This window comes from Camellia sinensis, chromosome 4 (genome assembly GCF_055761805.1).
Source record: "Camellia sinensis isolate YWXY chromosome 4, ASM5576180v1, whole genome shotgun sequence".
In the NCBI taxonomy this organism is placed as follows: domain Eukaryota; kingdom Viridiplantae; phylum Streptophyta; class Magnoliopsida; order Ericales; family Theaceae; genus Camellia; species Camellia sinensis.
Genome location: NC_138964.1, coordinates 32,196,294 through 32,214,630, shown reverse-complemented (window position 1 = coordinate 32,214,630; position 18,337 = coordinate 32,196,294).

Sequence of the window (18,337 nt, the reverse complement as noted above, 5' to 3'; positions counted from 1 at the left end):
AATAAAGATGATATCAAAACAATATTTTTTTCAGTTTAGGTCGAGGTCTAAAATGGCTCACAAATAAGGCTAATGTATCATGCAAAAACAGCCCTAAAAGAGATATTGAACAAACAGGGCAGCAAAAGGCCTCAAAAAGCAAAGAGCCCTTCAAAAAAGTTGGAGAGGGGCTCAAAAAAAGATACGTTACAGTTTATGGAAAATCTCGAATATGCTCACAAATAAGGCTAAAATATGATGCAAAAATAGCCCTAAAAGAGAGATAAGGGAAAGGGGTAGTAGATGGCCTCAAACAGTGAAGAGCCCTTTAATAAAGTTGAATAGGAGCTCAAAAAATGATACTTTACAGTTTGGCTCGAAGCCCAGAAATGCTCAAAAACAGGGCTAATATATCATGCAAAATAAGCCCCAAAAGAAGGATAAAGCACAAATGGGGAGTAGAAGACTTCAAACAGAGAAAAGTCCTTAATCAAACATGAATATGAGCTCAAAATAAGACTTTTTTTAGTTCAGGCCGAAGCCCAAAAATGTAAGCAAAAGGGGATAAGATATAGAACAAAATAGTGCAAAAATGGGGAGAATAGAAGCTTACCCTTGTAGCCTATCTTTCTACCAGCCTTTGGTCCAAGGAAATGAGCTTTCAACCTCTGGAAATGACTTCCAAGGGGCTGGAATGGATGATGGTGGTGTGGTGCTATGGGTTGTAGTGTAAATGGACCAAGGAAGTTAGGGTTTTGGAGCTTGGAATAGTAGCCATGGAGGGAGAGGTGTATATGCCTTAAGCAAAATTGTCTAACTCCTAGATACAAAGAGGAGGGCCTCTCTTATAGAGAAGAGAGGCCAAAGCTTCTCTTGGAAGCTTGAAAGATCCTCCATACACGTGTATGGAGGATGCCCCAAGTGATCTCCAGCTGGCACAGCTGGATTACACTCAAAGAGAGGAAAAACAATAAGCAGGCCGGCCAGTTCAAGTGGCCGGCTGGCCACTCCCCCTAGTCAGCCGACCAGGGGTCAAAAGGTTCAAGAACAATTGTTGGTCGGCCTACCCAGAAAGGTGGCCACCCAGGTGAGTAGAACACAGCCCTGTGGAGAAAAACCAGAAAATGTGACCCAGGAGAAAGAAAAGCTAGCTTTTTAACAAGGTTCAAAAGGGTCAAGGTGAACTACTGGTCGGCCTACCCATATTGGAGGCCTCCCAGATGAGTAGATTACAATGGTGGTATGAAAAGCCAGAAAATGTGGCTCAAAAGTGGGAAAAGCCAACTTTCTGTCAGAAAAATCGGCTTTTGGAGAGAGAAAATGAGAAAATTGGCTTTTTAGGGGAAGAGGTGGCCGGCCACCATCCTACCACCTCCCTAACAGTGAAAATAGGGTCTCTACCAAAAACGGACCAAAACGGATACAAAACGAAGGTTCGGGGGCCAAAACGCGCGGGTTGGGGCCCCGAAAACAGGCTGTTAGGCACCGAAAGTGGCGTATGACCACGAAGGTGGTCCCCCGGGCCACAGTGTCCCTCTAAAGGGAGGAAATAAGATGTGTGCCAAAAACCGGAGCAATCAGAGGTAGCTAAGCGGTCCCGAACCGAGGCACACGGCCGACGGCTCCGAAAACCGAAAGCCGGGCTCCAAACGGGAAAAATGGCCTACAACCACGAAACGTAGCTGTAGACACCCCATTTTTGACCGACCTTAAGATTCAGACGTCACTGATTGAGCACTCGGTGATATTGCATATTGTGCTCATTCAGAAGTTTCAGAGTCCTGGCTGCAAGCCTTGTCTCCGGACTTCCGGACTCTTTCGTGCCTTGCCTCGGTTTGCGAACCAGGCTCTGTTTTCTCTGCTTTCTCTTCTCGAAGGGAGGGAGAGGTCTCGTAGATCATCTCTCAGTGGCCGTAGGCTATGTTTCGTGGTCGTAGGCCATTTTTCCCGTTTGGAGCCCGGTTTTTGGTTTTCGGAGCCGTCAGCCGTGTGCCTCGGTTCGGGACCGCCTAACCACCTCTGTTTGCTCCAAGATTTGGTACACATCTTATTTCCTCCCTTTTTAGGGACACTGTGGTCCGATAGATCAAGTTCGTGGTCGAACACCACCTCCGGTGCTTAACAGCCCATTTTCGGGGCCCCGGGCCGTGCGTTTCGGTCCCCGAACCTCCGTTTTGCATCCGTTTTGGTTCATTTTTGGTGGAGACCTTATTTTCATTGTTAGAAAGCCTGTAGGAGGGTTGGAGGCCAGCAATTGTTCTGAAAATCCAGCTTTATTTCTTCATCGCTCTCCGTCGCCCGTCTTCCTCACTAAAAAGCTAATGTTGACCACCCCGGGGCCACTTTCTTTAGCCCTAAACCCCATATTTGTGTTGTACACACCTGGGAGGCCACCAATATGTATAGGCCGGCCAGTAATTGTCTCTGACCCTTTTGAACCCCTCTAAAAAGTTGGCTTTTCTCTCTCCTGGTTCACATTTTCTGGGTTTTGACCACATATTTGTGTTGTGCATACATGGGAGGCCACCTTTTTGGGGTGGTCGGCCAGCAATCTTCATTGACCCTTTTGACCCCTGGCCCACCGGCCAGGTGGGGTGGCCGGCCGGCCACTTGAACCTTTTGAACCTGGCCGGCCATGATCCTCTCTTCAAGTGTATTCCTGCTATGCCAGATGTTTCCCCCCAAAACCCTGCCCGAGGGTCTGCCCTTTTGGGAGGGAAATTTGAATTCATTTTTCCCCCCTTTTCTTCACACCTCTCCCTCTATATAACCAGCACCCCTCCTCCATTTCTAAGGGTTGACAAAACCAGTTGGGGCATTGCATACAACTCTTCCTCTCCCTCTCTTCCAAACCCTTCAAACCCTAAGGTTCGTGCCCCCTTTACACTACCACTCATAGCACTACACCTCCACCCTCCATTCTAGCCCTTTGAAGCTGATTTCCAGACGCTAGGAGCACCATTTCTTGGACCAAAAGTTGTTGAAGACTTAGGCTACATGGGTAAGCCTCTTTTCCCTCTCTTTTAGCTTTATTTTGCATGCTTTCTTAGCCTTTGTTGCTTGCATTTTGGGGCTCCGACCCAAACTGGAAATAGTCATATTTTGAGCTCTTCTCCATGTTTGATCAAGGGTCTTTCTCTGTTTGAGGTCTCCCCCTCCCCCTTTGTGTTTAAACTCCCTTTTAGGCCTATTTTTGCATGATATTTTAGGCTTATTTTGTGAGCTTTTTTGGACTTGGTCATAAACTGTAAAATGTCTTGTTTTGAGCCCCTCTTCAACTTTGTTGAAGGGCTCTCCTCTGTTTGAGGTCAGCTGCTACCACTTGCCTCTTTATCCCTCTTTTAGGCCTTTTTCTTGCATGCTGATTTAGCCTCACTTTTGTTCATTTTCAAGACTTGATGTAAACTATAAAGTGCTTAATTTTGAGCCTTATTCAATTTTGTCGAAGGGCTCTTCACTGTTTGGGGCCAGCTGTTGTCCCTTGTCTCTATTCTCTCTTTTAGGGCCATTTTTGCATGATAGATTAGCCCTATTTGTGTTCACTTTTGAGAGCTGTTATAAACTGGAAAAAGTCTCATTTTGGCATCATCTTCATGTTTGATTAAGGGAATTTTCTTGTTTGAGGTCATATGCTTCCTTGTATGCTTGATTGTCCCTTATTTTGAGCCTTACACCTAAGCTCTTGTTGCATGCTTGGTTTGGCCTTCTAGCCACTGAAATCCAGTGGATTTTCAGTGGCTAGCACACTATTTTGAGCCTCCAAATCAGAGGGAGGTGACCCCTCTCACCTTGACTTGTTTGGTGGTCATTTTTGGCCTTCCAAAGAGACCCTATCTTGCATGCTTTGAAGTCACTTTCCAGGGTCAATTTGGTAAGTTTTAGGACTACCATATTTGATTTTCATAGTTATTTATGCCATGTTAAATGTCTACCTTGCATGTGCTTAATAAGTCCTCGTATGGCCCTCTAAAGTAACTCATCATTTTTGCATGTGTTGGCTTCGTTTCAATGGTTATTTGGGCCTATTTTCACATGTTTTGTTCACTGATTTTTCTGGTTTGGTGAGATTCCATATGCTTCATATACTTGCCATGTAAACCCTATTTGCTAGTCAAGATTGCATGCTATTTTTGTCCACCATGCTAGCATCTTTTGGCCATGCTTGGAACTAGAAATGTTCATGTTTTGGGACTGCCTTGGCTCTGTCTTTGTACTTCATGATCAAATAATGCATGCTTTGTATAGCTATAAGTCATTCCATGTGCCTAGTTTCGAGTTTCGGGGTTTATCTCATGCATCGGGTGCCATTTTTCCACGTTTCGGGGCTGTTTAGCATCATATTTCAGTGCTGGAATTTGTGAGTTTGCATGCCATCTTGCATCCCTTGCCATGCCTTGTTAGAGTTACATGTTATGCCTTAGGTTCGGTCCTCGGTTTGCGTGCATGCATGCACGCATTTCGAGAGTCTCATTTTCACCTAATGGCTACTGGTGTGAGTGTGGCTGAGGTCCACTTATGTTAGTGTAAGTCCATTATGCAGTGTGTATGCCATTTCATTTCATAGCATTGCGTATGCAAGGTTGTATGTTAGAGCATTGTGTATGCCTCGTCACATCGTGCATTTGTGTGCCATTTCATAGCATTGCATACGCTAGGTTGCATGTTAGGAATACATTCATGCATGTCATGCATATTGCATTGTGCTTGGGATAGGAGTTAGCCCAAGCACGGGAAACGAGGGACGTTTCGTACTCCAAGTGACGGAACGTGTCTCAATTCCCGGTCGCCGACACTCCGGATTATCCATGACGGAGTCTAGGCCTTGTTGTGTCCATATGTGCATTCATTTCATATTCAGTCATGCAATTCGACTTCTCGGCCATCATGCATCGAGATGCGTGATTGGTGGCACGAGGATCGAGGACTACACTCCTTGAAGAGTAGTCATGCATACATATGTGAAAATACTTTGCCATGCCCCTTTGTTGCTCTCTGTTGCAGCAAATCAGAAATCAGCAACCTTCCGGAGCCTGGCACACATCCCAAGAATAATTGCAAACAGAGGCAAACCGGGGCATCGCAAAGGATTCCCCGCACAAGGCAACCCGAGCATGCATCATGCATCATTCATCATTTGGAACAGAGTTGAGGCGGTCCATGGATTTGCGTGCCAATTTACTGCTTTCCTAGATTAATTTGTTAATTAATTAGGATTCTGTATTTATTCGGGACTGTATTATTTATTCATTTGGGATTGTATTATTTATTCGGACCCTCTGCGCGAGGGCAATGTTATAATAAGTGTGCGTGTGTGTGATGTATGTCTTCCAACCCCACGTCTTTCTCCCTTTTATTTATCAGCTTATGATGGTTAGATTAGGGCATGTTTCAATTAGCATACAGTATGATAGCATGTTTGCATTCATTTATCTGTCTTGCATGCACCGGGCTCGGTGCATCATACTAACTGCATCTGTATCTCAATTCCAAGTTGAATACATGTTAGTTGTAGCATTTCGCATGCCATCATTAGAATAGCCGAGCCTTCTATAGTTGCATTTTCCATGTGTTGCATTAGGCATTTCTGTATAGTTAGGATCATGCATGGATTTCGAATTAGCTTTTGTTTTGGCTTGGAGTACTCGGTAAGTTTTATGCTTTAGGATCTTTGCATGCGTGTGAGTGACTGCCATGATAGCATGCTTACCATGAGGATATGTGCTTATATGATATAACTGCCTAAATGCCTGTGGTTGAAGGTTGGGTTATTTGAATTGGAATAATTCATTAATTGTGAGTTTTAAGCCCACTAGATAGTGGCAAAACCATGTTTTCTAAGCCCACCCGAGGGTGGCAAATCCACGTCTTAGCCTACTTGCGGGTAGCACCATCAAACCACTTTAAAAAATAAACATGAAATATTTTGTTCCAATTCAGACGATCCAGTCTATACTTGTATGCTGTGCGCATCACATAGTAAATCTAGGCCAATAACCGGAATAAGAACGCATAATATTTTCAAAAATAGATATCATGGTTAGTAGAGGCCGATCTTTGATCGGGCGAGCGGGGGTGCTCACGAAGTGACCTTCCCCATTCGTACCCAAGTTCCCGAGCCGAGGCAACTTTTGCGATGACGGACATGTGGCCTTAGGCAAACGAGTCAGGGTTTCCTAAATTTTTCCAAAATAAAACATTTAGGTGGCGACTCTGTATCTAGCAAAGCAGTCCATGTTTGGCACTTCTTTCAAAATCTGTTTTCTCAAAATGATTTGCCGGATTTGGACTCTTTGGTTCAGATTTAGAACCATGACAATTTGAGAGTCCGAACATGTAGTGAGCCCAATACGAACAGAACGGGACTCATCCTCCCGGGGCGTTCGGGGACGTCTACAGTTTCAGCCTCCACGGGATGGACTCCTGCATCGTCAGCGAACAGTAGCCACTCTCTTGGATTCAGAGGGATTCGAGATCTCAAAACCATTTGACATGGACCAAGCTACACTTTTACCCTTGAGAGGCTGGCTGGGCCGAAAACTCGAAAGGGCGACCCAGGCAAAAGTTAGAGCAAGAAAAAGAACAAAAAAAAAAGAAGAAGAAGAAAAATGCAAAGAACAAAAAAAGAAATGAAAAATTCTAAAAAAAATGAACAAAGTAGAAAAGAAATGAAAAGAATTGAAAAGAAAATAAGAACATAGCTCGCAAGGTTGAAAATCCGGAAGGGAGGCCTTGGCAAAAGTTAGAGCGCAAAAGGAGAGGTTAAATACCCGAGTGTACCTTAACCCCCGAACTACGTAAGGCTTGATTCCCATGTTTGGGATACGTAGGCAACTTCATTATGAAGTCCAGCCGTGAAACACTTCAAGTGACTGTGTCCATATATTGGTTTTGACCATCTTCGTCTTCTCTGTATCCGAGAGTTAGGCTGCGATCATCACTAATGAGGACTGTTTACGATATGCTGCGGCACTATCCAGACAAGGGGCAACTTTCCATTGCCATGAGTCGCCATTCAAACCAGGGGCAACTTTCCGTTGCCGTGCATTGCCATCCAGATAAGGGGCAATTTTCCATTACCTCCGATCTGAGGTTGCGCATCTCGAGAGTAAGTTCTGCGCTCATTGAGCATAGACCGCTTGCAAAAATGGTTTTTGAAAATTTTTACTGAGGTTGACTATTTCCTCGAAAATTATTCCATTTTCCAAAACTAGACCATTTTCTTGGACCCAAAAAGGAAAATTTTCAGTGCTCATAACCTGACTTGCATGATTTCGAATCAAAAATCGAACAAGCATGTTAATCTAACTCTCATTTTGGTCAAAGTTGTTTTAGTAGAAAGCCAAAAACAAAAAATGGTCAAAATGATGAACTAGGGGCACAGTTATGTCAGGCTTCCTGTCTTTTCCCCCATTTTTAACATACTCGCCAAGAAGGGCACTCTACCTGCCAGAAGAGGGCACAACTGAAGTTAACAACAAAGGGCTGAAAGCTCTTTCATCCTCCAAGCAACGAGGTATCAAGCCAAGCGCGAAGCACGAACGGGAACGGATCAAGATATTCCACTCCTTTGTTTGGACAGATCTAATCACGTCCAAAATCCCCAGTAAGAGCATCGTCAACCAATGTCGATTGCAGATCTGCTGTACATCCAGCCGCATCGCAACCCCTCTGTGGGAGAAAGTTCACTGTTGTGAGCAGAAGAAGAGAATCTAGCAGAATGCTTGCAGCAAGAACCCGTAACTTCCTGTTTATTCATCAACCACCCTGGGGAGGGATGAAAAATGAGAGATTAAAGAATAGAGAGACGCGCGCTGAAAGAAAAAGTGAGAAAAAGGGCTTTTTTAGAAAAACAGAGCTTGAGGGCCGAGTGATGTGAGAATCACAAATAAGAAAGGGTGGGAAACAATACCTGAAGAAACAGGCTCCCTGTGCACGTCTGTATGTCGTGTCTTTTGTTTTGTTTGTCTCAAATCTTGTTTTGAGTCGTTCTGAGCGTGTCTCGTTGTGTTTAGGTTATTTTACCTTTGTTTTCCATTTTTGAGTCCTTTTGGCTGTGGTCAGTTGTAGGCTCAATACCCAGTCGAGAACCCATTCTCAATTTCAAAAATGAATCGTTTCGTGCTCAGAGTGCTGTGCCATTCTCCACATTTGTGCAAAACAAGAATCTATTCTTTCTTAAAACCGTAGGGTTCAACCCAAGTCATGCAAGAACAGTAAAACAAGGACCTATTTGAAGCTATATGGGTTCCAGACTACAAAGCAAAAGAAAAGAGGGAAAATCGAAGCATCTGAGTGTGTTTCACCTTCAGCAAATTCCTTGATTGTACTCCGAATGTACCTCTTCAGGCCTTGTTAGTGCTCCAAAGAATGAGTGTGCCTATACACCAAGCTTAAGCCCGCTTCAAGTTAGAATGGCAATTAAAGCAGCAGCAGATGTTATCTCTCGCCAATATAAACAGGGTGTACCCTTTTCAAGCGGAGTGTGTTACAAACCCCTCCGAGAGGTAAATCGGAGGTCGCGTTTGGATTTGGTCTCGTTAAGGCTTGTATTTCCTTATTCGGCATTTTGTTTCAAACACGCTTTTGAAGTTGCACATTTATCGCATCGTTATGCACACCATTTCTCGCATTATTACACACACCATTCGTTGCATTGTTATGCACATCTATCTACCATTGTTATGCTCGTTACTTGCATTTTTATGCACATCTATCTTGCATTGTCGTGCACCTTTTCACATGCGTTGTCACGTACTTTCCACTTGCATTGTTATGCACGCTCTCTTATTCGGAAACACTGGGATACGTCCTTATGTTTTCCCTTGTCATTCTGAAACACCGGGATACGTCCCTATGTTTCTCATTCCTTTCTGAAACACCAGGATACGTCCCTATGTTTCTCATTCCTTTTTCGAAACACCGGGATACGTCCCTATGTTTCTCATTCCTTTCTGAAACACGGGGATACGTCCCTATGTTTCTCTTTCCTTTTTCGAAACACTGGGATACGTCCCTATGTTTCTCATTCCTTTTTGAAACACCGGGATACGTCCCTATGTTTCTCCCTCTTCGGTTAAAAGCATTTGGAATACGTTCCAATGCTTATACCTTTTCCGAAACATCGGGATGCGTCCCTATGTTTCTCACTCAATTCGAAATACTGGGATACGTCCCTATGTTTCTCCCCCCTTGGTTAAGAGCATTTGGAATACGTTCCAATGCTCATACCATTCTGAAACACTGGGATACATCCCTATGTTTCTTACTCAATCCGAAAACAGCGGGATATGTCCAAATGTTTCTCCTTCTTTGGTTACGAGTGTTTGGAATACGTTCTAATGCTTATACCTTTTCGAAACACCGAGATATGTCCCTATGTTTCTCCTTCTTTAGTTAAGAGCATTTGGAATACGTTCCAATGCTTGAACCACTCCGAAACACCGGGATACGTCCCTATGCTTCTCATTCCTTTCCGAAACACTGGGATATGTCCTTATGTTTCTCTTTTTGTTCCCCACACAATTTCGGCGTGTTTGGAATTTGACTTAGGTTGCGTTGTATGCACTCCTAATTGTTTGTTTTGGACCTCCTCTCATGATTCCGGCATGGTTGGAGTTTGTCAACCATTGCATCTTTACTATCATAGCATTTCATTCGCGCTATCTTGCGCACCTCACCTCTACTTGTTAGTACATTTCATTGTTTTGAATACAAACCGGCTTCGTGAAAGCGTATAAGTCCAATTGCAAGCCGGCTTCGCGAAAGCGTATAAGTCCAATTACAAACCGGCTTCGCGTTAGCGTATAAGTCCAATTTTTAAATAGGCTTCGCGTAGCGTATAAGTCAAATTTTCAAACCGGCTTCGCGTAGCGTATAAGTCCAATTTTCAAACCGGCTTCGCGTAGCATATAAGTCCAATCATCAAAATCTTCCCGCATATCATTTTATCCTGCCCCTGAACTACGCTTGTTTGATTCCTTACAAAGGGATACGTAGGCAGCCTGCGGACGCAACCATTTATTTGTCTGTACTTTGTATGTTTGTCTAAGTCTTTGGCCTTGTCAAAAATAGGTCATCTCTGGGCTTTGACATTCACTCCCGTCACTTCTTGACTTTCGAGTTCTGTCAAAGAGGGGCAACTGTAGGCACCCCATTTTTTACCAACCTTAAGACTCAGACGTCATTGATTGAGCGCTCGGTGATATTGCATATTGTGCTCATTTAGAAGTTTCAGAGTCCCGGCTGCAAGCCTTGCCTCCAGACTTCCGGACTCTTTCGTGCCTTGCCTCGGTTTGCGAACCACGCTTTGTTTTCTCTTCTTTCTCTTCCTAAAGGGAGGAAGAGGTCTCGTAGATCATCTCTCAGTGGCCGTAGGCTATGTTTCGTGGTCGTAGGCCATTTTTCCCGTTTGAAGCCCGGTTTTCAGTTTTCGGAGCCGTCGGCCGTGTGCCTCGGTTCGGGACCGCCTAACCACCTCTGTTTGCTCTAAGATTTGGTACACTTCTTATTTCCTCCCTTTTTAGGGACACTGTGGTCCGAGAGATCAACTTCTTGGTCGATCACCACCTCCGGTGCTTAGCAGCCCATTTTCGGGGCCCCAGGCCGCACATTTCGGTCCCCGAACCTCCGTTTTCCATCCGTTTTGGTTCATTTTTGGTGGAGACCTTATTTTCATTGTTAGAAAGCTTGTACGAGGGTGGGAGGCCAGCAATTGATCTGAAAAGCCAGCTTTATTTCTTCATCGCTCTCCGTCGCCCGTCTTCCTCACTAAAAAGCTAATGTTGACCATCCCGGGGCCACTTTCTTTAGCCCTAAACCCCATATTTGTGTTGTACACACCTGGGAGGCCACCAATATGTATAGGTCGGCCAGTAATTGTCTCTAACCCTTTTGAACCCCTCTAAAAAGTTGGCTTTTCTCTCTCCTGGTTCACATTTTCTGGGTTTTGACCACATATTTGTGTTGTGCATACATGGGAGGCCACCTTTTTGGGGTAGCCGGCCAGCAATCTTCATTGACCCTTTTCACCCCTGGCCGGCCGGCCACCTGAACCTTTTGAACCTGGCCAGCCATGATCCTCTCTCCAAGTGTATTCCAGCTGTGCCAGCTGTTTCCCCCCAAACCCCTGCCCGAGGGTCTGCCCTTTTGGGGGAGAAATTTGAATTCATTTTTCCCCCCTTTTCTTCACACCTCTCCCTCTATATAACCAGCACCCCTCCTCCATTTCTAAGGGTTGAAAAAACCAGTTGGGGCATTGCATACAACTCTTCCTCTCCCTTTCTTCCAAACCCTTCAAACCCTAAGGTTCTTGCCCCCTTTACACTACCACTCATAGCACTACACCTCCACCCTTCATTCCAGCCCTTTAAAGCTGATTTCCAGAGGCTAGGAGCACCATTTCTTGGATCAAAAGTTGTTGAAGACTTAGGCTACAAGGGTAAGCCTATTTTCCCTCTCTTTAAGCTCTATTTTGCATGCTTTCTTAGCCTTTTTTGCTTGCATTTTTGGGCTCCGACCCAAACTAGAAATAGTCATATTTCGAGCTCTTCTCCATGTTTGATCAAGGGCCTTTCTCTGTTTGAGGTCTCCTCATTCCCCTTTGTGTTTAAACTCTCTTTTAGGCCTATTTTTGCATGATATTTTAGGTTTATTTGTGAGCTGTTTTGGACTTGGTCATAAACTGTGAAATGTCTTTTTTGAGCCCCTCTTCCACTTTGTTGAAGGGCCCTCCTCTATTTGAGGTCAGATGCTACCACTTGCCTCTTTATCCCTCTTTTAGGCCTTTTTCTTGCATGCTGATTTAGCCTCACTTTTGTTCATTTTCGAGACATGATGTAAACTATAAAGTGCTTAATTTTGAGCCCTCTTCAACTTTGTCGAAGGGCTCTTCACTGTTTGGGGCCAGCTGCTGTCCCTTGCCTCTATTCTCTCTTTTAGGGCCATTTTTGCATGATAGATTAGCCCTATTTGTGTTCACTTTGGAGATCTATTATAAATTGGAAAAAGTCTCATTTTGGCATCATCTTCATGTTTGATTGAGGAAATTTTCTTGTTTGAGGTCATATGCTTCCTTGTATGCCTGATTGTCCCTTATTTTGAGCCTTACACCTAAGCTCTTGTTGCATGCTTGGTTTGGCCTTCTAGCCACAGAAATCTAGTGGATTTTCAGCGGCTAGCACACTATTTTGAGCCTCCAAATCAGAGGGGGGTGACCCCCTCTCACCTTGACTTGTTTGGTGGTCCTTTTTGGCCTTCCAAAGAGACCCTATCTTGCATGCTTCAAAGTCACTTTCCAGGGTCAATTTGGTAAGTTTTAGGACTACCATATTTGATTTTCATAGTTTTTTATGCCATGTTAAATGTCTACCTTGCATGTGCTTAATAACTCCTCGCATGGCCCTCTAAAGTAACTCATCATTTTTGCATGTGTTGGCTTCATTTCAGTGGTTATTTGGGCCTATTTTCACATGTTTTGTTCACTGATTTTTGCTGGTTTGGTGAGATTCCATATGCTTCATATACTTGCCATGTAAACCCTGTTTGCTAGTCAAGATTGCATGCTATTTTCGTCCACCATGCTAGCATCTTTTGGCCATGCTTTGAACTAGAAATGTTCATGTTTTGAGACTGCCTTGGCTCTGTCTTTGTACTTCAGGATCAAATAATGCATGCTTTGTATAGCTATAAGTCATTCCATGTGCCTAGTTTCGAGTTTCGGGGTTCATCTCATGCATCGGGTGCCATTTTTCCATGTTTCGGGGCTGTTTAGCATCATATTTCAGTGCTGAAATTTGTGAGTTTGCATGCCATCTTGCATCCCTTGCCATGCCTTGTTAGAGTTACATGTTATGCCTTAGGTTCCGTCCTCGGTTTGCATACATGCGTACACGCATTTCGAGAGTCTCATTTTCACCTAATGGCTGCTGATGTTAGTGTGGCTGAGGTCCACTCATGTTAATGTGAGTCCATTATGCATTGTGTATGCCATTTCATTTCATAGCATTGCGTATGCATGGTTGTATGTTAGAGCATTGTGTATGCCTCGTTAAATCGTGCATTGTGTGTGCCATTTCATAGCATTGCGTATGCTAGGTTACATGTTAGGATTGCATTCATGCATGTCATGTATATTGCATTGTGCGTGGGATAGGAGTTAGCCCAAGCACGGGAAACGAGGGACGTTTCGTACTCCGAGTGACGGAACGTGTCTCAATTCCCGGTCGCCGACACTCCGGATTATCCATGACGGAGTCTAGGCCTTGTTGTGTCCATATGTGCATTCATTTCATATTCAGTCATGCAATTCGACTTCTCGGCCATCATGCATCGAGATGCGTGATTGGTGGCACGAGGATCGAGGACTACACTCCTTGAAGAGTAGTCATGCATACATATGTGAAAATACTTTGCTATGCCCCTTTGTTGTTCTCTGTTGCAGCAAATCAGAAATCAGCAACCTTCCGGAGCCTGGCACGCATCCCAAGAATAATTGCAAACAGAGACAAACCGGGCCATCGCAAGGGATTCTCCGTACAAGGCAACCCGAGCATGCATCATTCATCATTTGGAACAGAGCTGAGGCGGTCCATTGATTTCCGTGCCAATTTACCACTTTCCTAGATTAATTTGTTAATTAATTAGGATTCTGTATTTATTCGGGACTGTATTATTTATTCATTTGGGACTGTATTATTTATTCGGACCCTCTGCGCGAGGGCAATGTTGTAATAAGTGTGCGTGTGTGTGATGTATGTCTTCCAACCCCACGTCTTTCTCCCTTTTATTTATCAGCTTATGATGGTTAGATTAGAGCATGTTTCAATTAGCATATAGTATGATAGCATGTTTGCATTCGTTCATCTGTCTTGCATGCACCGGGCTCGGCGCATCATACTAACTGCATTTGTATCTCAATTCCAAGTTGAATACATGTTAGTTGTAGCATTTCGCATGCCATCTTTAAAATAGCCGAGCCTTCTATAGTTGCATTTTTGCATGTGTTGCATTAGGCATTTCTATGTAGTTAGGATCATCCATGGATTTCTAATTAGCTTCTGTTTTGGCTTGGAGTACTCTGTAAGTTTTATGCTTTAGCATCCTTGCATGCGTGTGAGTGACTGCCATGATAGCATGCTTACCATGAGGCTATGTGCTTATATGATATAACTGCCTAAATGCTTGTGGGTGAAGGTTGGGTTATTTGAATTGAAACAATTCATTAATTGTGAGTTTTAAGCCCACTAGATAGTGGCAAAACCATGTTTTCTAAGCCCACCCGAGGGTGGCAAATCCACGTCTTAGCCTACTTGCGGGTAGCACCATCAAACCACTTTCAAAAATAAACATGAAATGTTTTGTTCCAATTCAGACGATCCAGTCTATACTTGTATGCTGTGCGCATCACATAGTAAATCTAGGCCAATAACCGGAATAAGAACGCATATTGTTTTCAAAAATAGATATCATGGTTAGTAGAGGCCGATCTTTGATCGGGCGAGCGGGGGTGCTCACAAAGTGACCTTCCCTAATCGTACCAAAGTTCCCGAGCCGAAGCAACTTTGGTGATGACGGACACGTGGCCTTAGGCAAACGAGTCAGGGTTTCTTATATTTTCCCAAAATAAAACATTTAGGTGGCGACTCTGTATCTGGCAAAGCAGTCCATGTTTGGCACTTCTTTCAAAATCTGTTTTCTCAAAACGATTTGCCGGATTTGGACTCTTTGGTTCAGATTTAGAACCGTGACAATTTGAGAGTCCGAACATGTAGTGAGTCCAATACGAACAGAACGGGACTCATCCTCCCAAGGCGTTCGGGGACGTCTACAGTAGCCTACGGCCACTGAGAGATGGTCTACAAGACCTCTCCCTCCTTTTGGGAAGAGAAAACAGAGAAAATAGGACCTGGTTCGCAAACCGAGGCAAAGCACAAAAAGAGACCCGAAGTCCGGAGGCAAGGCTCGAAGCCGAGACTCCGCAACCTCAGAACGAGCACAATATGCAACATCACCGAGCGTTCAATTGGTGACTGTAACAAGCCCGCGGGGGACCTCGCTACAGCTTGGACTCGATTTTGTCGTCACGGTTCTAAATCTGAACCAAAGAGTCCAAATCCGGCAAATCGTTTTGAGAAAACAGATTTTTAGAAAAGAAGTGCTAAACATGGACTGCTTTGCCAGATACAGAGTCGCCACCTAAATATTTTATTAATGGGAAATTTAGGAAACCCTGACTCGGTGCCAAAAGGCCACGTGTCCGTCATCACCAAAGTTGCCTCGGCTCGGGAACTTGGGTACGATTGGGGAAGGTCACTTCGTGAGCACCCCCGCTCGCCCGATCAAAGATCGGCCTCTACTAACCATGATATTTATTTTTGAAAACATTGTGAGTTCTTATTCTGGTTATTAGCCTAGATTACTACGTGATGCGCACAACATATAAGTATAGACCGGGTCGCCCGAATTGGAATAAAACATTTCATGCTTGTTTATTTGAAAGATGGTTTGCTACTCGCAAGTAGGCTTAAAATGCAGATTTTGCCACCCACAGGTGGGCTTAAGAAGAGATGGTTTTGCCACTATCTAGTGGGCTTAAAACTCACAGTCAATGATTTGTTCCAATCCAAATAACCCAACCTTCACCCACAGGCATTCAGGCAGATATATCACATAAGCAAATAGCCTCGTGGTAAGCATGCTATTCATGGCAGTCACTCACACGCATGCAAGGATGCTAAAGCATAAAACTTACCGAGTACTCCAAGCCAAAATAGGAACTACATTAGAAATCATGCATGATCCTAAGTATACAGAAATGCCTAATGCAACACATGCAAAAATGCAAACTATAGCAGGCTCGGCTATTCTAAACATGGCATATGAAATGCTACAACTAACATGTATTCAATTTGGAATTGAAAGTACGATGCAGTTAGTATGATGCGCCGAGCCCGGTGCATGCAAAACGGATGAATGATGCAAACATGCTATCATACTGTATGCTAATTGAAATATGCCCTAACCTAACCATCATAAGCGGATAAATAAAAGGGAGAAAGACGTGGGGTTGGAAGACATACAACACACACACGCACACTTATTACAGTTGTGCCCTTGCGCAGAGGGTCCGAATAAATAATACAGTCCCGAATAAAAGAATATTACAGTCCGAATAATGTACAAATTCCTAATTAATTAATCAAATTAACTAAGAAAACTGTAAAACTGGCGTGCAAGCCAGGGACTGCCTTGCTTCTGATGAATGATGCATGTCTGGGTTGCCTTGTGCGGAAATCCACCGGGATGCCCCAATTAGCCTCTGTTTAGCAGTTATTCTTGGAAAGTGTGCCGAGCTCCGAAAAGTTGTTGATTCTTCATTTGCTGCAACAGAGAGCAGGAAAGGGGCATAGCAATGTATTTCACAAATATATGCATGCCTCGATCCTCGTGCCACCAATCACGCATACCGAGGCATGATGGTCGAGGAATCGAAATGCACAATTCAATATAGGATGAATGCACATGAAACACAGCTAAAAACCTAACTCCATCATGGATGATCCAGAGTGTCGGTGACTGGGGAATTGAGACACATTTCGTCACTCGGAGTACGAAATGCACCTCGTTTCCCGTGCTCGGGCTAACTCCTATTCCGAACGCGATGCAATATGCATGAGATGCATGAAATGCAACTAAGATACAATCCTAACATACACAATGCTGTGAAAATGAGATGCCTCAAAATGCGTGCACACAGGCACGCAAACCGAGGAAATGCATGAATGCGATCTAAGATACAACCTAGTATGCACTATGCTGTGAAAATGAGATGCCTCGAAATGCGTGCACACGGGCACGCAAACCGAGGCAATGACATATGCAATGCAATGGCATGGAAAATGGCATATAGAATGCAACATGGACTTATACTAACATGAGAGAGCCTCCGCCACACTCTCATAAGAGGCCAGTGGATGAAAATGAAGTGCCTCGAAATGCGTGCACACGGGCACGCAAACTGAGGCAATGGCATACGCAATGCAATATGGCTAAAATGGCATGGAAAATGCAACATGGACTTATACTAACATGAGAGAGCCTCAGCCACACTCACATGAGAGGCCGATGGATAAAAATGAAGTGCCTCGAAATACGTGCACACGGGCACGCAAACCGAGGCAATGGCATACGCAATGCAAATGACATGAAAATGTGATATGGGCTTATACCAACATGAGTGAGCCTCAGCCACACTCACATAGGATGCCGGTGGATGAAAATAAAGTGCCTCGAAATGCGTGCACACGGGCACGCAAACCGAGGCAATGGCATACCCAATGCAATATGGCTAAAATGGCATGGAAAATGAAACATGGACTTATACTAACATGAGAGAGCCTCAGCCACACTCACATGAGAGGCCGGTGGATGAAAATGAAGTGCCTCGAAATGCGTGCACACGGGCACGCAAACCGAGGCAATGACATATGCAATGCAAATGACATGAAAATGTGATATGGGCTTATACCAACATGAGTGAGCCTCAGCCACACTCACATAGGATGCCAATGAATGAAAATGAAGTGCCTCGAAATGCGTGCACACGGGCACGCAAACTGAGGCAATGACATATGCAATGCAAATGACATGAAAATGTGATATGGGCTTATACCAACATGAGTGAGCCTCAGCCACACTCACATAGGATGCCGGTGGATGAAAATGAAGTGCCTCGAAATGCGTGCACACGGGCATGCAAATCGAGGCAATGGTATATGCAATGCAATGGCATGAAAAATGGAAAGCAATCATTCTAATGGAATTTCAGCACTAAAATATTGGGGAAAACAGTCCCGAAATGAGGCGAAATGATACCAAATGCATGGAATAGTCCCGAAATGCGAATTTAGGCACCCGAAATGGCCTATAGCTATGCAATGCGTGCACAATATGGACATGAAGTGCAAATACAGACGCTAGGCAGTCCCTAAATAGGCATTTTTTTAGTTATGAACATGGTCAAACAGCAAGCATAGGTAGAGCAACAATGGCATGCAAAAATGAGGGTCAAGAGAGGGGTATGAAGCAAGTGGTATATGCAAAAGCCAAACTGAAAAATTCCCTTCTACAACACTGAAGAGGGACCAAAAATATGCACATTTACAGTTTATGGAAGCCTCAAAATCAGTATACAAACATGCTAGAAATGCAATGCAAAATGAGGCTCAAAAGTGGCTATAACATGAGGTATACAAAGCATTCATCAAACAGAAAAATATTGTTAATGAAACATGACAAGGGGGTCAAAATATGGCCACTTTCAGTTCTGATCATGGTCGAAAAGTGAAAACACAATAGGCTA